Source organism: Vidua chalybeata, chromosome 8, assembly GCF_026979565.1.
Source record: "Vidua chalybeata isolate OUT-0048 chromosome 8, bVidCha1 merged haplotype, whole genome shotgun sequence".
In the NCBI taxonomy this organism is placed as follows: Eukaryota; Metazoa; Chordata; class Aves; order Passeriformes; family Viduidae; genus Vidua; species Vidua chalybeata.
The window spans coordinates 26,953,145-26,976,394 of record NC_071537.1 but is presented as its reverse complement, the minus strand read 5'-3'; the positions used below and the strand labels follow the sequence as shown (position 1 = coordinate 26,976,394).

The window sequence follows — 23,250 nt, the reverse complement described above, 5'->3', positions numbered from 1 at the left end:
AAAAGAAAAATAGCTGTTTATTTGTTATATGTACGACATTTTCTGTTACCTTAGGTAAATAGAGAAATTCTGGTTAAAATAGAAAATACTTCTAATTTTGATTATCTGATAGAAATTATAAATTAGAAATAAAATTTTGTAGAGTGCTAACAGGAGAGGTTCCTTTGAGGAATAATTTAAAAGTCTAAGTTTTACATTATCTGAGAGACAAAATGCTATCATCATTTGCTTCTATGATACATAGAAGCAAAATTTGACTGTATTTTGCCTTCTGTAAAAAGAGGTTCTGCAAATAAAAATCTGTTTGCAGTAAACAAAAAAATTGTTTAAAGTGCTCATATTCTGTAACAGAGGCACCTGAGTAGGGTTTTTGTTCTCATACATTACAAAAAATAATCAATTCTGTGCTTACTTTGCCTAGAATTATAGAGGTAGCCAGTTGTTAGTGCTTCTGATCCTTGACCTGCAATAACATTTATTGATAGTAGGGATTTTTGATAGGTGTATTAGTATATCAATAAGAGTGATTATTTTCATCATCCTGCCTACTCTTTTTTTTTTTTCAGATTTAAAGTCTTTTGGAAGCTCTCATCATAGTGGTATTTGGCATTCCTCACTAGATTCTAGGGTTTTACCATGAAGACAGTGCTTTAAGTCCATGTCTCTTAGCATTTTGAATTCTTTCATATTTTGTAGCTGCGAACCAATACGGGGGAAATCAGGTGAGTGAAGGAATCCTGTGTAAAAGTCACTGAGTTCTGAATTTCTGGTTTTGACTTAAGATCCAGGCCTAAGACTTTGTAACAGCAAAGACTTTCTGGCAGCCTGTTGCTGGTGAGATATTTTTTTACATGAACAGAAGGATTCTACCTATCCAGTGTACAGTGACCAAAGGTCTCTGTAGAGTTGCAGAATTAGTAGTGCTCTGCAGTGTCAGATTTAGTTCAGCCAACGAAAGTACAAAGCACCTCCTATGGGAGTCATACCAGAGAGTCAGTGTGAGCCCCTAGTTCCACACTGATGGCCAAAAGATTTGCACCCTCCTGAGATACATGGAGGGCTTTTTTTTCTCAGTTCCTTATAGAACATTTGGTAGTGTGCTTTATGAGTAAAATTACTATGACTAGGAAAATGGTTTTTTTCAGGTTATTCTCTTTCTCTCCTTACATGTGCTGTCACTGGAATGATTCTTTTTTCCAAGTTTCTGCTGTCTGGTAGCATAATGGCATCTTAGTAATTTCAGTATGTTCAGAATGGTGAAATTCTTGTTCATTTTGTTTACAGCAAAATACTTATTCCAAATTGCAACAGCCTTTTTTCATGGTACAAAACTACTTGCTTTTAGAGAAAATAGATGGAGACAGTTAATCTGTAAGATCATCTCACACTTCTTTTGAGGGGTAACATACTAATTTCTGTACTTGTATGTAGTTGACCTGAAACTTAAGACATTGTAGTGTTGTAGTATCCTAAATAAAATATGTGCCTATAGTTTGGAAAGTTAAGTGAATTCATAACAAAATTGTCCCTTTCAGTTGAGAAAGGGACAATTGACATCATTCCAGAAATCTGTCTCGTTGGATCTACATGAATGCATTGCTTTTGAGGTGCGAGGCCTTTGCAATGGACGAGCTGTTCTTAACAGTTCCTTGCTTCTGAGTAAGACGGGTTCGTGTCTAAGGGTAGCGCAGTTCGGGTGAGTTTTGAGTCTTGGCAGAGGTGGCCCGAAGGAGGGAGACCTGGGTGGCCGGGCTGCGGCGCTTCCCAGAGCCGCGCACTGCTTCCCCTCGGCTGCCGGAGCGAGGGGTTCCCGCCGGACCCCGAGAAAAGGCTTTTCCTTTTGCTGCCCATTTCGGGAGAGGCTGGCGCAGGCCGGTTCCCGGGCAGGCCGTAGCGGGATGCCATTTTGAGGTTCCGTGTGTGCGAGCGCGGCGGTGCGGGAGGAGGGGCGGCGCGGCTCGGGTTACGGGCTCCGCATTCCAGCGCCGCCGCCGCGCCCGCGCCGGGAGGGGCCCGCGCGGGGCCCGCGCCCGCCGCCCCTCACGGGCACCGCCGGGCCCGGCCTCGCCGCGGCAGCGTTCCGGCCTTTGCCTTGCCTCGCACTAAGCACAACTACTTACTAGGAAAGAACTTGGGTTTGAGCTATTTTTAGAGATCAGAAATCCTCGTGGCGCTGTTTAATTTTGCTTAGGTGTAAAAGTGGTTACAAGGGCTTTTTGGGAGCAGACTATTGTGCTTCAGATATTTCCTTGAGAGCTAGAAGGTTAATTATCTGATGCACTTATTGCCTTCTCATTTTTTCAAGTTGTTACCTGTATTTACAGTATTATGTGATGCTAGGTAAATATTTGCCTTTTTTTCGTGGAAGTGTAGATTTTTGTGTTTTGCTTGTTTTCCTTTCTCTTCCCATGGATACACAAAATAGCGATTTGAAGTAATGTATTTTAAAGATCATGTAATTTCCATTTCATGTTTACACTGCAGCAGTACTCAGTTGTTCCTTGGCAAAACAATGGTTGGGTACTTAGTGCACACTTCTTAAAGCTTTCACCATTAAAAAAAAAAAAACCTGCAGGAGAATATCATTAAGGCTTTTTATAATAGAGCTGTATTTAAAGTTTCAAGTTGACTTCAGAACAGAATGTTTTGTGGAATATTTATTGTAGCTGTTACAGCAACATCAGTTGGTACCTACTGTTCCTGCAGGGTCATTAGCATGTCTTGTGTACTTCTTTGGGGCTGCATAAATATTTTCAGGTAAAAGAAACTAAGCAGGACATCTCAATTTGAAACTCTGAGCATGTTGTGTTGTGCTGTTTGGGGTGTTGTGTTCTTCCCCCTGCTTTTAATTCAGGTTGTAAATCATTTTGCCAATCAGGAGTCCATAACTGGTGAATTTTTTCCCCTGTACTTTCAGTATATTATCACAAACATGAGATAAATAACGACTTTAGATTTAGTTCAAGAGCTGAGTAAAGCTTTGTCCATGGGAAGACTAAGCAAGGGCGTGAGATACCACATTCATCAGAGCTTAAATGATGAATACTGTGTATCAAATGCTGTGAAATGTACAAAGCAAATCAGCTGCAAAGATATCTTCTCTGACAACTGGTTAGAGTGGTATTATTTGTAAAATCATGGGATTTTTCTTCATGGCATATAATCTCTTTGTAGCTAAAGAAGTAAAATGATCCTGGTTGTGGTTTGCAGTGCAGCTCTCTTGTCAAAGGAATTCCTTTTAATCTCCTCCCTCCTCCCACAAATAAAAGCCATCACAGGCTGAATTGAAGTTGTTTTAGTTAAAATGAAACACTCGAGGAGAGTATCTTGTTCTTGAAAATTCTTTCTGAGAATTGCTGCTGCTGCATCCCTGAGCTCCCCAAAACTGAGGGGATCCTCCAACTGATGCTTTCTGTTTCAGTGCAGGGAGTCTTTTGTGTCTCTGTCAGCAGAAATGTCTCTGGTACAGGTTGGGGAACTTTCCTTCACTTCAGCCTGAACATGTGGAATCTAGTCCTGTCTGGTTAAAATCTGTATATAAACTTATTGCTAAGATTGAGTTTACCCTAAGATCAATAAAATCTGGTGATAGTAGCAAAAATGAAACATTGACATTGAATGTCATTTTCTTATTAAGACTATATAGAGTAAAAATAAATTACTTCATCACTTCAGGTACTCTTTTGCCGAATTCTTCTCAGTGTTTTCTCAATTTACTTCTCCTCGTTCTGTAATTTAAAACATGTGTGTTGTTGGCTTAAAAAAAAGTTGATTCACACAAAGCAGTATGCAGTGGATGCAGCTGCTATTGTGAATATATAAAGGTAATTGATGTAGAAAACCACCACACATTTTTGTTTCTGTTCCAGTCTGTACCTCTGTAATGGGTTTCAGTGCAGTTCAAATAGTTTCATCATTTTCATACTGAGATCAGTGTGTATACTGACTAGAAATGAGAAAAGAGCTATAAATGCACATATAATGTATTTTACTTGGGTATTTCTCCAGTTTGGGAACTGCCAGTAGTCTGTGATGATAAAGGCCCTGTGCTGAGATCCAGGGCAAATTAATAAATGCACAGCTCTGGGTAAAAGTTTATCACCAACACCCAATTTCTTGCCTTAGCTGAACAAGAGCACAGCTGCTGGAGTCACTGTAAGTTAACTCACATATCTGAATTATACTGCTTCCGCCCACACATGCTTACCTTGCAGAATGTTTGCATAGATCTTCATAAAAACACTTCCCTTAATCTGCCGTGGCAAGCAACAAAATTATTTTGGCACTAAATTAACATGGTGTTGGAGCTGAGGGCCTGGGGAATGGAGGATATGCTCTGTGTCTGCTGTTGGTTTTGCTGTGAAGCTGTTATTTGTTCACCTGTCTGAAAGGGCAGTGAGATAATGGGTGGGTCTGTGCCTTCCATTTTTATGGTATTCCATGTAGCAGGTTAAGTTATTGTCCTGATCTCAGAAATCCAACCTATCAAAAACCCAAACAAACAAAAAAAACCCCGATCAACAGCATGAAACCCATCATATCAGGTATTTGAAGACTTTCATGCTTAGGTTACACAGAATACTAGCTCTGATGTGCAGCTGGTGGGATACCAGTGGGATCAAGCTGAAAGCCTTTTGGGCTTGGCTCAGTGTCTGCTGGATTGGAAGAGAAATCACAGCCAGCAGGCTGCAGGCTTGGTCTTCCAGGTCTGGGTTCCCCAGTGCAAGAGGGAGACTGATGCCATGGTGTGGCCTGCAGGAGAGGGGCTGCCACACACCAGGTGTGTTTGCTCAGCCTGCAAAAAGCTGAGGAAGGATATTTGTTATCTTCACAGAAGGTGGAGCTATAGTCTTCCCAGGAGTGCATGTTGAAAGGGTGGTAAATTAGTAGTTGCAAGTTACAGCAAGGTAATTTCTTACTGGATTAAAAAAAAAAATAGAATGGTGAGGTACCTGGGACATGTTGCTGTGAGAGCCTGCAGAACTGCCTTTCTTGGACATGTGCAGGATATTCCTTGTCAAAGTCCTGAGCACCTTAACTGAATGTGGAATTTGGCTTTTTATTGGGCACAGGGCTGGACTGAGCAACTTCTGGAGGTCTCTTCCAACCTGTGAGAGTTGATGGTTCTGTCTGACAGCAGCCGGGCTCTGTGGGGCTGACAGTTCATACGGAGAGGTCACGCTTGCAGACTGTAATACACCTGATTTCTAACCCAGTTTAATAGGGTCAGAGTTAGTGAATGGAGGATTGGGGTGAAAATTGCTCGGCCTTCTGTAACACCAACCATGTTGGTTTATCTGCATTCAGTGGTTGAATTTTCATTTGTATTGTGTATTGGGGCAAAACTGAAAACTGGAACTTCAGTGTGCATTCATCCTTCTGTGTCACAGAAGGGTAGAACTCAGCTAACAGATGTGGAACTGAGTGCTGGCCCTTTTTTTAGGGTCAGATTTGTGGGCTTTTTCTAGTAAATCTTTCTTTAGAAGGAGACATAATTTTTTTTTATTCACTTCTAAAATTAGTTAGTTGTAACTAAGATTTGTTTATTTCAGATGGCTTGTATTCTAGCTTTCTGAAGATCTAGGTTGGGGAATGAAAAAATGTGTAGACTGTTCTTTCTGTTTATCCCTCATTTGTGGTAGTCTTCTATTCCCTGATTTAAATCTGACTTTATACAGAGAGTTGAGCCAATAGAGCTGCCAAATAGTTTGGTGCTACAGGCTATCTGAAAATCTCAATCTGAATATTTTGTCAGTGGGAGCTATTGGGTGGATGCCTAGCATTTTACTTTTTGAATTTTTTTTTAGTCTGACATCTTGATTGTCCAAATAGATTTGGGCTCCTATTTTATTTTAAATCTTAGCATTTGTATTAGCAGAAATAACTGTACATAGTCTTGTGCTACAGCAGTTACTACCTATGTTTCTTAAAATTATGGGTGTTTGTGACCTGTGAAAGATAACACAATGCAATGGATGTTAAATGCTATTTGTTTTGAAGAGCATATTTGAAACAGTGGAAAGACTTTAAAAAATGTTGAAAGTTCTGGAGTGTTTTTTCTGTCAGTGTTAGATTTGGCAGTCGTTTGCACAAATAATTTGCCAGAAAAGAAGTAACTCCTAATGTACTTCTCATGAGTCACCTGATTTTCTGCAAGTGTTAAAATCCTATTGTTGGGCTTAGAATGAGGGAGTTTATTTCAAAGTGAACTGTGGGTAGTTTTCTTCCTTATTTTCATGATGCAGGGTAGGAAATGGCTCTAGGTAGAACTGTTGCCTAATCCCTGTTGCCTAGTCAACTATTGCCTGTTGTCCCCTGGTAGGGAACTATTTTTATATAGACATAATTGAATACTGACACTAATTTTTTTCAGCATAAATGTATGCATTTTCAAACTCAAGAGAGGACAGTGGTATAATTTCTATTATAATACATAATAAACCGTGACAGGTTTTGTATCGCTGTTCTGGCCTTCTGCAAGTCTTGTACAAGCAAATAATTGTTTTTTTTCCAACTGGATTGTTCTTGGCAATGTTATTGAATGTGAATGTTACCACTCAACTCCACAGAATCCTCTTTGTGTTAATTTTTTTCAAACAAATTGTTAAATAAACCATGCTGGAACTTGGTAGAGGATGAGAAACCTTAAGGTAAATTACTAAACTAGAGAAAATTCCCCAAATACTAAAGGCAAGAATCTTGTCCCCTGGTTCTTTGTATTTTTTTCAGTCATTAACTGTGTACTGGCATTAAGATCTCTTAGTCTGTCTTCTTTTTGCTACTTCCTTCAATTATGATTGCTTGAAAATGACAGTTTCTATACTGTGTGTACATAAATGTATGGAGATAGCTCCAAAGGACCAGGGACAACTTGCAAGTCATTGCAAGTTTTAAGATGGTGACTGTAAATTAAGCCCAAACCCAGAACATTGATGGAATTATAGAACAGTTTGTGTTGGAAGGGATCTCCAAAACATCTTGTCCAAATCCCTGCAGTGAACAGGGACATCTCCAAGCAGATGAGGCTGCTCAGAGCTCTGTCCATCCAGACTTGAATGTTTCTGGGAATGAGCATCCACCACCTCTCTAGGCCACCTGTTCTTCACCAGCCTCATGGTAAACAAATCCTCTTCATATCAACTGTGAGCCTACCACACAGTTTAAAACCATTACCCCTTGCCCAGTCACAAAGGCCCTGCAGAAGCATTTGTCCCCACTTTGCTTTATTTTTTACCTTGTGTATTGGCAGCACTTCTGCAACTGTTACTTCTCTTCTCAGGCCTATTTTTCCCCTTCCAAACATCATTAGAAGGTGGAAATAAAAGTGTCTTTCTTGGCTATTATTTAAAACTGCACATTTCATGTTTTCCTTTTTGTTACTGTTTTTAATTAGGATTTATTGTAACATCAGTGAGAAATAGAACATATCTGTGAACTGGAAAGCTTTCTCGAATATGGCTGTAGTTTCATCAAAGACTCAAGAAACTATCAAGGGAATACAATTGTGGTATTTTCACAAGGTATTTTGTTGTTGTGTGGTCTCTTGCATTAACTCAGTCTTTTAAAAAGTGGTAAATTTTCTTGTAATTTTGGGCTTTCTTCCATGTCTTTTTCTTTGATTTTTGCATATGTCAGTAGGTTTGATCAATTTAAATATCACTATTGTCAGAAAACAGCAGTGATCTCGCGGAGAGTCAGCTAAAGAAAAAAGTGAAAATTGTTCTTCCACTGATATATTCTTTGTAACAGCTGTATTGGAAAAATATGTCATGTTAAAAGTGGCTTTTTTGATACTTTATTTGATTATAGTAGCATCTGAGGAAGCCTTTCTAAGGAGGATAAAATAAAGTAAGATAAATGTAATAAAGATAAGACCAGATTATAAGGAACTTCCTATTATAATTGTGTACTGATTTGCAGTACTGCAGTAGCAGAAATCTAGCACTTCTTAGGTTCTCCATAAACTATTTTAGTTTTACTTGGTGACAGTGGCTTGGAAAGCTTTTTATCTGTTTTTCAGTGGTAGCTGTATGATTGGTGTTTGACACAATTGCTCCTCATGAAAACATAACATGAGAACAGTCTGAACTTGCAGCTCATCAAAATACACTGACCTTTAGATACTATGCTGTGAAAACTTCTAATATTTACAGTTGAGAGTTGAATTTAGTTTAAAAATTATAAAATCTGAGGGTTTTTTTTTAATGTAGAAAATATTTTTAAATAATCCAGGTGCTGGAAAACCTATAAAAATGTACTCTCACTGTGCAGTAATGGAAAAGTTGTTTGTCATCACTTCACATGCAGCAGACACTTTGTTTTCTCGTGTGGAGTCAGTGTGCCTGAAGCAGCACAGTGAGGCTGAGGAGCTTTGGGTTGAGTCCTTCCCTTGCTGTTTGGGTAGGCTGAGTTCTGGGGTATTTTAATTCCATCTGGAGATGAGCAGTAGCTAAAAAAAAAGCTGTTTTCTTTCCACATCTTCTCCTTACCTGTTTTATTCTAAACAATCTCCCTCCTCTTCATCCCAGTCAGAGCATAGAAAGTATAAATATTTGTAGCTATTTATTTTTTGCAAGACACCTTCCTATATACATTGCTGATAAACGGTTCTGTCATGACCTTTGAAGCTGATAGAGGGTAAATTCTTGCTCTTCCTGCTCTTCTTTATACACCTTTGAAAGTCTCATCTGTCAACTCATCTGTCAGCAGAAGGGTATTGCTTCATCCTGCTCATGTTCTCACTGGATTTGGTGCAACAGATTCTGGATCTTTGAAAGCATCTTGATCATGCAGTTTTCAAATTATCAGATGCCTTTTTAATGTTTTTTTTTCCATGACCTCTCCCTCCCAGAGGCAGATACAGGATTCTGAGGCTGCTTTTCAGTTTGTCAGTTCTGGGCTCAGGTTACAAGTAGTGTGATAAGAATTACATATCCAAACTGCTGCTATTTTACAGTATCTAAGAATGTTCCTCTTAAGATAGCTTACAAATATTTCACATCTTTTAACAAAGAGGAACTATGCTTTCAGCTTATTTAACAGAAGAAAACACCCCCTATGGCCAGGCAAGAAGCCCTCCACCTCTGCCAAACCTGTTTGCTGGACTCTGTGCATAGAACTGATACTGTCATTGTACAAATTGCAAAGCATTAGGGTCTGTTGACAGAAAGATAAACCTTCCCCCGAGGGAGCATGTAGACAAGGAAAGCCTGCAAGCTCTTAATTCATCAGGAGAGTTTTTGAACACTTGAATTTTGAAGCTTTTTGAGCAGTATTTTGAAGAATGTGTGTTGTGTGGTTGCCTCTTCTCCCTCCCTAGTTATCTCAGGAAACACAAAATATCCCAAGGCCATTGGATGCCTTTGCAAGCCTTGGCAGGAGTTAGCATTGTCCAAGGACACTATTAGGAGTTTTTGTGTTGGTTCATACATATCTCTGTCCACTGACATCGTTGTTTCCTCCCTATTTCCCCACTCCCTTTTCTGGTTTTAGGAAAGGCCAAGACCCACATAGTCTGATCTGCACAAGGTTTTGGCAGTCTGACAGTCAAAACTGGCTTAATCAGGTCACTGAATTATCATACAGTATTCTGGTTTATTAGAGATACACATCCTGTATTTTAAAGAACTTCAGAATTTTTGGGTCTTGCCTGATTTCCAGACATACATGCTCAAGCAAAATACATTACAGCATCTTAAACTCACCCTTTCCTGTGTTTCCTGCAACACCAAGCTTTTCTTTTTGTCCTTACCCCAGATATTCTTCTTTCTAAATAAGGAGGAGTTAGGTTATGGAGATGCTTACATTACACTGGTGGCAGGCATCTGCTCTAGTGACTGCCAGAATATGATTGCATGCTGCTCTGATTAAGATTTAGTTACACTGCTTAGATCTTTCAAGTTCTGTTTTTGAGCTGTAAGCTTGTTATTGAGTTGTTGTGTGGTTCTGTTTAAATATACTTAAATATTTGTTCTATCTTAGTTCTGAGAATATACTAATAGTAGAAGGAATGTGCAAGAGTACTGCTTCTATTCAGCAGAGCTTCTTTTTAAATATACTCATTTCTTTCTGCTTACTTAAGTAACTTTTATTGTTTTAACTTGTAACTCTGTTAGAGACAGCAGAACCAAGTCAGACTTTCCAGACTTCCTTATGTGCTGGAAAGTGTTTCCTGACTTGCACTCATAAATACTTGAATAAATCACCTGAAGTAAATGCAGGGACATACCTGGGGTACATACTTTGCTTTAACAGTGAAGATTCTGTAAAACAATCCCAAGAAAGTAACCCATAGCTGACTCTGAGCTGAGTTGGTAGGGCTGATAGTAAGGAAAGCTGTGTGTTTCTGTGAAAGATACTCCTGTCAGTAGAGCCTGCTTCTGCACACTGTGTAATTCTGTCTCAATTTTAGTCATTTTCAAAGCTGCTTATAATAAGGTAGAGGGTAATTTCATCCAAAGATTCTGTGGTTTATAGGAAAGGGACTACATAAATAAGTTTTTTAAATGTTCTTTTACATTAAAAAAAATAAGAATACTGAACTTGTTCCTTCTTGGCTTTGTAAGGCATGTAATTTACCTATTTTGAATCCCCAGTCTGTACATTTTTCCTGCAATTGTTTGTTCCAACAATTGCATTTCAGATTTGAACAAGCAAAAGTTGTCATGATAGTGTGTGTGTATATGTATGTGTATATATATATATCTTCTTTTTGCCTTCTTGTTTAATTTAATAGTAGTTAAAATAGTAGTTTTAATTTATGCATCTTGCTATAAAGAAAAAAAAACAGAGGCAAAATGTAAACAACCAGTCCATCCTTTATAAAACCCTTCAGGAAAAACTGACTTTTTTGTTGTTTACTTTCAGTTTGCTCTTGGACAGCTTTTCACCTTTCTTTACCTGAATAAGGAAGCTGCTGCTCTGAACTGAGATTCTTTTCTATTTCCAGTAAATACTTTTGGAAAGTATCTAGTGTTGAAATCTATCATCACTTCCAAGTCTCCTGCATTCTTGTCGAACAGAGAATGCTGAAGTTCCAGTTTATTAGTGGGCTGAAATTTCTTCAAGGAGTAAGGAAGCTCAGTAGCTTTGTGTTTCAGTGGAAATTATGTTATGCTGAAAGGACCTACCTGAAGAGTGACACTACAGTTGTATTGTTGTTACCTGTTTAAAGGATCAAAATATGCAAGGAGAGCTCCTGTTAGTGAAGTCTGTAAGTCATATACAAAAGGTTTTTTTTCAAAAAAAAAAATCAGAAGTTTCTTTTGAGCATATACCCAGATGTGACAATTCCTTTTGAACCCAAAAGATATTTGTCTGCAGATGGGCACTTGTCTTGAAGAGTCTTTCAGCAGTGGTGTGTATAGTCCGTAGTCTGTGTTACAGAAGGTGAAAACAAAGAAACCTCTAAGAAAAGATAACCCAGCAATCTTATTTGGAAATCTTTGCTGCCTTCCCCTAAATTTCACAGTATTGATTGCTATTTTATAAATAGTTCTCCACGTTGTTTAGAAGGAGGAGGCAGCTGCTCTGCAGGGAAGAACACTTTGCTGCAGTGTTGCCTGTATGATTTTATAAAATAGACATCCTGCATGTGAAGGGTTAAATCAGCTGAGATTCATGTAGAGCTTTAGCATAGCCAGTAAAGAAGCTACCAGTGTTAAACATTTTGCTGATTCTTTTATTTAGATGTTAACCCTGGTTAACATATAAATGGCTTGATGGTTTAATAGAATGCAGATGATTCTCAGTGTAGAGTGGCACAGAGGTTACCTCTCTATTCAAACTCCTTATTTTTCCTTGATTAAAACAAGAATTTTATTCACTTATTTGAGTGGGAAATTAAATAGCTAAGTTAAGGGAACATAAAAAGATGCTCTGATTTCCTTTTTCCCCAAAAGAAAAAATGGAGAAAGAAAAATTACTTAGGGTAATTAATAATTTGAAGTGTATATGTTAAACTTGTTTTAGCTTTTTGTTGAAAGATATACATCACATGATGCACTAATTTATACATCTGAAATAGTTCTGCTTTCATCTTTTTTCAAAGTTTTTTTTTTAAGTTTAAATAGTATTAATTAGCCACAAATGGGACAAAGATGGAAAGATAAAAAAATCCTTCTTGTGCTGGTCCATGCAGTGGAACTTTGTCTCCACTGTTTTCAAACTGGTCCTGTAGATGGGGAGCTGTGCTTGTTTGGGCTGAGCAGTGTGGATGTTGTATTCAGCTCTGAGTAATTCTGCTTGGGATTGTTGTCTGTTCATGGGCAAAAGGAAACAACATAAATTCCTAGCCCAAGTATGCCATAAATGCTTTTACCTGTGCATTTAGAAGTCTTCTCAGAATGGAGAATCTACTACATCAAGGATGAACCAGTCTGCAGTTGATAATTCCTTAAAGTGTATTTCCTGTTTGAATTTAGATGAGATTCAAATGTCAGCTGCTGGCTCTTGTGTCTTCAGTAAATAAAAAAAGCTGCTAGAGTCAGAGGGTTTTGTTTTTTGTGGGTTTGGGGTTTTTTTGGTTGGTTGGGTTTTTTTTGTTAGAAGTCATATTAAAGTAACAATGCCAAGTATCTTAAGTTTCTTGCAGCAGGACAAGCTTCCCAGAACTAAAATAAGCATGAATTTTTCAAAAACATGATTGAACAATAACTACCACAAATGCTTGCTCATATTTTTCTGATGCTGTCTCTTAATGTTGATGGAAAAGCTTTCGTATTATTTTTCAAGCCACTCTGGAACACAGTGAAGTGTAAGTTACTTTCTCTACATACCAAGAATAAAATAACTTCTCATTTGGAGTGTATTTTGCTATAACTGTGGTTGTATCTCAGGGTTTTTTTCCAACCCCAAGAGTCCTTAATTGGCTAAAAATCAAATTATGCCTCTTTTCTCCTTTTTCCCCTTTCTTCCACAGGCCTTGTGCTCATCTCTGTAAAAAGTGATGTGTTTAACAGGCACAGCAGTGAAGGATCACTTGTGCTCATCAGGTCCTTCTTGGAATCACCCTGTCCATCCACAGCCTGTGGGATGATGCTGGAATGATGCTTTGTTAGCTCCCGTCAGCATTGTCAGAGCAGTTTGAGTGTGCAGAGTACCAGGTGTGTTGCAGTTCTCAGCAGGCACACCTCTGGTGCCTTTAGAGCTGTGTTGACAAAAATCTCTCCCACACTGAAGAAGCTGTGGATTTAATTTTGCCATTCTTTTTCAAGTATTTTTTTTTTTCAGGATACAGCCTGTCTCTTTTAGTGTTTGTTCAGGTAAGGTGGTGTTGCTGTACAAAATGAACCTGTTCCCAGGCAGTTAACCAGAAGAGATCTGTATTGTTCTCTGCAAGTGGCCTCTCACCACCTTTTACCACAATGAGTTTTTTATTATGGCTTTGCTAAGGGGGGGAAAAAGGCAGCTTAGTTTTCTTTCAAATCCTTGATGAGGGCACCGGGACTCCTGTGCATTTGAAGAAGAGAATTTGAGATGTGATGAATTCTTCACCGTTGCTTCTAAATATATAAATCAATAGGAAATGCAAAAGGCCAGATTAGATATTAGATAACTGTACAGCATGTCCAGGAACCTGGTGATGGGTTTTTCTGCTCTTTGTTTGTTTGTGCCCTTCAGGTCTATTCTGGATGTAGTATTTCAGAAATCTGTCATTAGAAATCTTAGGTCAAGTTGAAAGCATTCATAATACGGTGAACAAAGAACTAGAGGGAGTATAACATTCAGAATGAATAATTGTTAGACTTAATAGCTGAAATGGCTGAGGATTTTTGAGCACCTTAGTGTCTACACTGAATTACTGTTGTGTATTATTTGCTGTGTGAGGCAGCATTGCCTTACTCCAACCTGTTCACCTCGCCTGGAGCAGATGTTGAGGCCAGGGTAGCCTAGGTTTAGACTTGCAAATCAAGTGCTGTATCATCATGCAAATGGTAAGGATGGAAATGATTTTATGCTCATATCTTCTAAAATTCTTGATGAGTAAAGAATACTTTAGCAAATATCCAGCTTGTTTTATTACTTGAGAAATTTCTTCTAATTGTACATCAGACACCATCACTGACTGGTCAAGGGATGGGATTGTCCCTCTTTGCTCTGCCCTGCTGCAGCCTTGTCTCAACTCATGTGTGCAGTTCTGGGCACCACAATACAAGAAAGATAGAAAGCTATTAGAGAGTGTCCAAAGGAGGCCATGAGGATGGGGAAGGGCCTTGAGAGGAAGCCATGTGAGGAGAGGCTGAGGTCCCTTGGTCAGTTCAGCCTGGAGAGGAGGAGGCTGAGGGGAGAGCTCACTGCAGTCACAGCTTCCTCCCAGAGGAAGAGGAGGGGCAGGCACTGATCTCTGCTCTGTGGTGACACTGACAGGAGCCAAGGGAGTGGCCTGGAGTTGTGTCAGGGCAGGTTGAGGTTGGATGTCAGGAAAAGGTTCTTCCCCCAGAGGGTGGTTGGGCAGTGGAACAGGCTCCCCAGGGCAGTGCTCACAGCTCCAAGGCTGGCTGAGCTCAAGAAGCATTTGGACAATGCCCTTGGGCACATGGTGTGACTCTTGGGGTGGTATTGTGCAGGAATTGTATTTCTATGATTTCTTGTGGGTCCCTTCTAACTCAGGATATTCCATTATTCTAATTTCCATTTGGCTTTTTTTTTTTTTAAATAATGTTTAAAGAAATTTCAGAGACCAAGTATGCTCCAACAAGTCAATAGAACAAACATCTTGCTAAAAGAGTTGATTCCTTAATTATAGCTTTCTTGTGTGTAACCACTTTTGCAAAAAAATATGACTTGTGTTTTCTGGGGATAATATTCAGTCATCTGAATAATGAATTGGTGTCATTGTATCAGGAAAAATTTACAGTATCTGTAAACAGATGAAGGAAGGTTCAATCTGTTTGAGATGAGATACAGTCAAAGGCTACGAAGGTAATTTCACATGGTCATCTGGATTATAAAGCATTCTTTCACTTTATGTACAGAAAGGTCCCCACCTTTCCCCACCATTTTTTTGCTACTGAATTACAAAAAAGGGTAAATCATTTAGTTGTGTATTTCTGTGCCAAATTCTTAGTTGTTTCGGGAGCTTCAGTTAATTGTGGAAAGCCAAACATTCCTGTAGAAAACCATGTGTAACATTGTGCATTAGAAGACTATGGGGTTATCACTTTCTGAAGTTTTGTTCAAAGAAATCTTTGAAAATACCCAAATATCTAAGTTTTAGATACTACATGTGATCCAAATGAATTCTGAAGTTGTCTGGAATAATTTGAAATATTTTTACATGCTTTTCTTTTTGTTTTGCTATGTGGTGTTATATTGTTAGTGATCTAAAGAAAGCAGGAGACTGGATGTAATGTGGACTCCAAAGGTTCCTCCACAAGAGTTATTTTACTCTTGAATGTTAGTGTGCAATCCACGTACTTTTCTATAGAAAAACTTCTGTACTTGATAGGTCTGCTCGCAGTGAAGGCCTTTAACCTTACTGTGATGGGAGTGGTGTCTGAGGTGTCTCCTGATTTCCTTAAAGAATCTGTCACGCTTCCATGTGTTCAGAGCTGTTGAGCTGATAGCTCTTAGTGCTTTGCTGAAGGCAGTGATCTTGTTGGAAAGGTTTTCTCATTCCCATCTACGTGTTCCTGTGACCTGTGTTTCTTGTAAGAAGTTAGCCAGCCTGCAGCCTGTGTTTAATATGGTTTTGTGTGTGTGGATTTGGTTTGTATGGCAAGGTTTTTCTTGCAGCTCCAGGGATGACTTCTGTGAGAAGCTGCCAGAAACTTCCCCTGTGTCAAATGAACCCAGTGCTGGCCAGATCTAGGAGGGAACCTCTGCTGGCCAGGCCTCAGCTCATGACTGATGGAAGTGCCTCTGGGGTAACACGTGTGAGCAAGGGAAGAAGTTACTGTGCAGTAGCAACTGCACCTGGAGAAAGGAGTGAGAATATGTCAGAGAAAGAAAAAGAACTGCAGACACCAAGGTCAGTGGAGAAGGAGGGGTAGGAGGTGCTGCAAGTACCAGAGCAGATTCCCATGCAGCCCATGGTGAGGCAGCTGTGCCCCAGCAGCCCGTGGAGGTCACAGTGGAGCAGAGTTCCACCTGCAGCCCATGGAGAACCCCATGCTGGAGTAGATTTATGTCCAAAGGAGGCTGTGACCCCATGGAGAGAGGAGCTCATGCTGGAGCACGTTTGCTGGCAGCACTTGTGATGCTGTGGAAGGAACCTATGCTGGAGCAGCCTTCTCCTAAGAGACTGCACCTCGTGGAGGGAACCTACACTGCGGCAATTCATGCAGAACTGCAGCCTGGGAAGGAGTTACATTGGTTCAGTTCATGGGGAAGCTGTTTCCTTGGGGAGGAAGCCCATGCTGGAGAAGGGGCAGAGTGTGAGGAGTCCTTCCCCTGAGGAGGAAGGATCAGTTAAGACAATGTGTCTGATGAGCTGATCACTATCCCCATTCCCTGTCCCCCTGTTCCACATGCGGGGAGGAGGTGAAGATTTTGGGAGTAGAGTCCAAACAGAGGGGAAGGATGGAGGGAACATGTTTTTAAGGTTTGACTTTATTTCTCATTATCCTATTTCAATTTGATTGGTAATATAGTAAATTAATTTCCCAAGTTGAGTCTGTTTTGCTTGTGACATTAATCAGTGAGTGATCTCTCCCTGTCCTTATCTCAACCCACAAGCCTTTTGTTATATTTCTTCTCCCTGTTCAGTTGAGGAGGGCAGTTACAGTGCCTTTGGGCACCTGGCATCCAGTCTGAGTCAACCCACCACACTACTTAAAAATTTGTGATGTGAAATTTAAATTTAAGAAAGAAAATATCAATCCTACACACACAGAGGTATAAGGCAGTGTGATAGAACAGTAGTGTAGTTTTCAGGTGGTTTGCTCTATAGTATTTTTATAGTGCACAAAACCATGGGATTTTAAAGTTGTAATAGAATTTATCTTTTTAAATCGAAGGGTTCCTGAAAATGTTTCTCACTATTTGAATTACTCTGTAAAATAGACAGATAGAAGAAATACTTGACCTTTTGCAGGAATCTTAGAGGGAGGGAGAAGAGGATCACCTATCAGAATGTGGTCTAGTATGTCCTGCGGGACAGGCAGAAGCTAAATTTCATTGGCTCTTTTATCAGAGAGAAATTGCACTCTGGGCAGCATTCCCAGGATCAGTATTAGGATAAGAATTTGCCTCGGAGTCTGCGTGCCAAGTGATCGAGTTGAATTGTTGCTTCCATCCACAGGCAGCAACCTGTTAGCCAGGTGGCAAGTGTGGCCCAGTGACCGGCTGCAGCTTGCTGGGAATGCTCACTGGGAAATGTGCCTGATGGCTTAACACAGCATGGAGCCTGGGTTAGGGGTTTTTTTGATAATTTTTTTTGCAACTAAGGAAGACTTGTGAAGTCAGTGTTGTCACAAGCAGCCTTATGTTTTCAGGGATGTCAGGCACAGCAGAAGACTGTTAATTGTGGGGCCACTCTGTCATCGGTATCCCAAGAGGAAGATGAGGTTGCAAGTGGAGGAGCTTTGGGCCAGGTACCTCCAGAGCTGTGCTAGAGTAGTTGAGGTTTACATCCCTCTTGAAAACCAAGCATATTTGTTAGAGAAATTGTTTTGGATACTTGGAGAGCTGTGAGATGTTATGAAAGAAGGAGTTGCTCAGCAAAGGCTTTTGCCCAGTTGTTACTTGACAAAGCTTGACAAGTCAAATTCTGACTTCACCTCTCAGCACAGAATGAACTGGTGGCTTTGATTTGTCACCACTGCTGCAGGCTGATGGATTTCCTTTTGAGGGTAACTGCTTTTCTTCTAATAGCAAGCTGTTGTCAGATTCCTTTTACCTCTGAAGTTTGGAGTGTGAGCTGATTTTTCAGCTTCTACTGGCTCACTGGTGAATAATATTTAAGAAGACTGAGAGGAATTCTGCAGCATCCCTGGGGGCACAGAGCCGGCTCTCACAGCACAGCAACCTGTGGAGTCCTTCAGATGGCTACAGATGATGTAGCTAGGCATGCCAAAATAAAACACTGAGGATATCCTCTAAGAAATCAGGAGGCTTAGACTCACTCTGGTGAAAATTACATCTGCCAGGGCAAAGTAAAAACCTGGTGGAATTATCTGGCCCTACTGATGAGGCAGAATGAGCCTTGTGCCTGGATTTTCATGCTCCCTATAAATAATTATTTATGCCACTAGATGCTGTGGAGAGTATGGTGTATAGTAATTTATGCGGATTTGTGTCATTCTGGAAAATGATTTTTTTTTTCCTGTCAGGTACTGCACAGTCCCACCTTACTCAGGAATTTATTTGTGCTCTCATACTTCTAGTTATGCCCAGGGGCAATGATATTTCAGGAGCTTCATCATGTAGACCATTTTGTCTTCTATCACAGCAGGCATTGAAGATGATGAAAACAAAAATGTGTAACGAGCAGGGAGAGTGCTTGCTTAGCTGCTACACAGTGTGTTGTTCTTTCAGCTACCTGTTCAGGGTGTCTTGTGTATTTGTGTGCTTGCATGGCTGGAAGGCCTCAGAAGGAAAAGCTTGGGTTGTTCTAGGGCACAGATTCTCCCTGCCTACGAAAAGGGGACAAATGATGTGAGGAGTCTTCTGATACCTCTTGAGTAGACAAGAGGAGCTGTCTGTTGGGCAAAAAATTTTTTTGCTGTGCTAGTCTTGGTCCATTGATTTAAATTCTAGCTAGTCATGTTCATGAAATAAAAAACAGAGTCAGGAAGAAAAAAGTTGTATGGCTCTGATAGAGAACTTCTTCTCCCTCAAAAAAGAGGGTGACCTGAGTTAAGGAAAAACAGTTTTAGGGTTTTAGGGGTTTTTTGAATTCTACAGATTTGTCTTATATTTTCTGTTAGACTGGAAGGTCAATCAAGAGTTGATTTCATTAGTAGCACCACCACCACTCATTCATTATTCCACCTGCCTACACAACCAAGCAGCCAGGTAAGATTAGTACTGAATGGCCCAGTTGATGTTTCAATCTGTATTATTTTTGTCCTGTGTGATACATCATTTCCTCCAAATTCCTTCACAGTAGTGTTTCCTGAAGTTCTCACAAATTATTAAGAATGCTTTTTGCCATCAAGGATCCATGCAGTAATCAATAAAAACAACAAAATCTAAGCTTTCCAAGAACAACCTGAAAGTGCTAGAAAGATCAGTAGTATTCTGAACTAATTTGAGTGTTTTGACCAGATATATAGGAAGGCCAAACCAGTGTAATACAGATGTGAAGAACTGTAAGACATGAAGTATTGAATGTTTTATAATCCCTTGCATTTTTAATACCTTGCAAGAATAACTTAATGATTGTTAATTAAAACTCAAGAGAAGGTAGGTATAAAAATAATTTTTAAAATTGGCTTTCATGGTGGTATATTTTTACTAACATGATTCTCAACAATTTTGAACTACCTTGCCTCAAATATCAAATAAATGTGCTGAACCATATCTCAGGCTCTTACTTTCCCTCTTGCTACCTGGAAGATATGGTGTCCAGGAACTGGAAAGTGTTTGTTCAGCCAGTTTATTTTATTTTATGAATTGGTCTCATTGTATTTGGAAGGGCTGTTTGTTCAGTGAGATGTTCTTGCTCATATACCTTCACTGTTTGACAGACAAAACCAGCAAGCCCCAAATTTGCCATACAGTATGATGTTTGCTTTTCCCAGCATGCTGTGGGGGTTTAGCTCACATGCAAACTTGCTGAAAAAGGCTTCCTTAATAAATTCTTATCTTTGGACATGAACTGTGGAGTAAAACTTGGAAATTTGATATGGCTTCTTTCCCTTTGCAATTCAACTCATACTTCAGAGCAGTAGTAGTCCTGTAAAAGCAATAGATTACAGGAATTCTGGCTGTATTTTCTAGTGGCAGTCATGTGATTGTTACCTGAAGCATCTTCCAGGCTACCATATGGGTCTGCAGCGTATTTTCATTGTGCACAGATTTCTAACAAAAAGCCTATTGTCTAGGACTGTAGTTTACCTGAAGAGGAATAATTCTGCTTCTGAAACCTCTCCCATCTCTGGTTACCAGAGCTGTCAGCTGGCCATGAACTCTGACACTGCACACAGAGGCATGTTGCAAGCACCACACACTTTTCTCCTTTTCCCCTTTACTCCCACCCCAAGTCTCAGATGCTGAACGGTTTTGACCTTTTTTTCACCTGACATCTGTGAGTCTGATATCACCCAAGCCTCTGTCTTTTTTCTGATATCTGTGAGTCTGATATCACCCAAGCCTATGTCTGTGCCGTGATTTGAATTTACAGAAACTCCAAAACAAGTTCTGTTTCATAAATTGAAATAAAGGTATGCTTACCTGAATGGCCACCCTGCAGAAGTGTTCTATGGATGGCTGGAGGAGGTGAAAGAGCAGGAAAGCAGTAACTGGAAGCTGGAGGGAATGGTCAAGTATTTAACCCTGTCTGTACCAATGAGTCCTTGTATGATCATGTACTTAATTGCACTTGAATTAGTTTAACTCTTATGTTACTTTAAGTTACTTTACAAACTTCTGTTCCTTAAATACACACTGTATTTAACAAGTAGTAGGCTCCTTCAATAAGAAAGATAATTTAAGATGAATAAAGTAACCCACCTGGAAACTGGTGAGGCAGTTGGAGCAGTGGGAATGAACAGAGTGCAGAAGAAATCAAGTGCCAGGAAAGTTTTTGGCATCAAAAGAAGAGACAGGTGAGGGAATGAGTTGGATGTGGCCCTGGAACTGAAGAAACTGGAACTACTGAGAAGGGAAGCAGTAACTGGAGATACGTGGTAAGACAAGAAAAAAGGAATCCACAGGCTGAGTAAGTTTGCTCCTCAAGGCAAGTTAGACTGACTTGAGCTTTGCCACTGCAAGTCCCTGCGGTCTGCCTGTCCTGCCCATAGCTGCTGCTTCCTGCACTCTGCTAGCAGGGGAACAATCCCTACTCCTGAATGAGGTTTAAATCAACTCATTTTAGATATTCTGACTGTTTCCTAGGGCCTGCCAGTGGCAGAAAATTTACAGTTTTCTGGGTTATCTAGGTAGCTAATGTGTTCATGTAATTCTGATTTTTTCCCCAATTGAGTTCTGATATTTTTCAGTTGATAGTATATGAAGATCTTTAATTTAATCTTGGCATTAAGAACAATCAGTAGGTAAATCTAGATGTAGTATGTAACTAGTGACAAGCACTGTGAGGCTCTGTACTTTTGAAGTTGTGCCTCCTATAGTTGCTGTAGGTTAGCAAATTCTAATAAAGTGAAGGTATAGTTGTGCAAATAATTTATTCACTTGTTCCGTTTTGTACTTGATAGCACTTTTCTGGAAGACACCATCAAGAATGGCACTAAACAATTTGAAAAACTTATATATTAATAATTAAGCAGTTTGGATAAGTGTACAAAAATAAATATTTAAGTAAATTGATTTTTATAAAACTAAGTATGTTCTCAAGTAGCATTTCATGCTGATGAAGTGGAAAAAATAGAAACACTGTGAGGTCACCCCCATAATTTAATAATTATCATTAATTTCTGTCCCATATCTGACAGAGGTTTTGTAGTTTTCCTTTTAAAAAGGGGAGAGATGAATCTGGAACTGACACAAAAATCCAGTAAGTCATAAAAGAGTCTGTGTCCACATTACCAAGCAGTGTAGTGTAATAAGATCAGATCTGTCAGGTGCTGAGAACCTGGCATCTGCACTATACAGGTGGTGAGAGTTTTATTTCAAGCTGGTCCTGGTCTGATTCTGTGGCTGAATTCCTCTTGGTGGTTGGAGCGTGTACAATGTACACCTGAAGCTCATTCTGTGATCTGATTTTATTCAAAAGAAACCTGGTTCATGTACCTGATGACTGCTTTGCAATGTAAAGCAAAGCAAGGAAAATTGGGTTGTTTGGGAGATGGACTTCAGAAGTGCAGTCCTGATTTGAATTAAATGCTAATATAGACATACTTAGAGTCATGCAGATGAGGAAGTTCACCAAAATAAAGTTGTTTGGTAAGAGAGCATAGATATCTGATCCATGGGGTTGGAATTACGAAAGGCAATGAATATTTAGAGAATTGAACAGCTACTTCATCAGTTTGGGAGTTTGGAAACATATAAGGACATATTTTTAAAAATAAAACAAAAAAACCCTGAGCTGCATTGTTCAGAAATGTCTTTACTCTTGTAAAGCAAACTTTTTAAATAATACAAAGTGGACTTTATATAAGTCAGGTACTAGATACAGGGAGATTGGGGGTATTGTAAAAACAGAAAGCACACCAACTTTTTTTTTGTTGTTCTTTTGGAGTCCACCAGAAGTCCTTGGTTAGAGAGAGGAGAAGAGATAGGTATATTGTACAGATTCTTTACTTTAAAAAGCAAAAACAATCTCTACAAAGACAATTGCATGGCTAGAATGTTTTTGCAATTTTACCATGGAAGAAATAAGTCAAGTGTCAGCTTGTCTGCTCAGAGGAGACAGTTGTCTTTAAGAATTGGTGCTATCTGATATTCTAGATGGTTTTGGGTTACCATTTAGCACAAATTTATTATTTATTACCAAGACTATTAAACCTCACTGTGTGAGGAGCAGTGCTTATAAATGGATGTGGAGACAGAAGTATTCTGACCTTCTGGTAATGGAAAGGTCTTTATGGTCTTTAGGAAGGAAAAGAGAAGGAGAGTGGATGCTGAAACTCTCTCTGCTGGAAATCATACACATGGTTTCTCTGTTTGCACCCCTCCTGATGGCCTTGGTATTCAAAAGTCATTCAATCTCTACACTGTACGAGTGGTTGTATGTTATTTAACAGTACAGCTGGAATGGTGGTGTTCAAGCCTCTGTGTGATTTTTCAAGGTTATGATTGCAGTCATAAGATTGGCACTTCTAAATGGTAAAATTATTGTAGAATCTTCTTAAAAGCTTCAGATGATGGAAACATTCAGAAATTATGACACTGATAAAATGGGAAAAGTTGGCAATAGGTGGCATCTGTTCATTGTGGAATCAAACTAACAAAGCTGGTAAGCCCATTTTAGCTATCAGCAATGCATCTGAAAATGCTGGGACTTGACACAAGTCAGGCTTGTTCACAATCCTTATGAGAACTGGGTAAGAGCCTGTACCAGGCTTTCCTCTGATGCTGGGATGTACAGCAGTTTAAAAACACAAACCAAAAATCAAACCCACCTGACTGCCAGTACCTTTGTCTAAATTCTTGGCTTGCTTTTCAGTTCCCAGAAGTAATCATACT

The 23,250-nt window shown here is 39.5% G+C and overlaps 1 protein-coding gene across 2 annotated transcripts in view; it reads left to right on the top strand.

The window, feature by feature from the left end:
• Positions 1 to 23,250, top strand: part of BMPR1A (bone morphogenetic protein receptor type 1A) — a 73,829-nt gene that overhangs the window by 13,056 nt on the left and 37,523 nt on the right. The gene's annotated exons all lie outside the window — the stretch shown is intronic.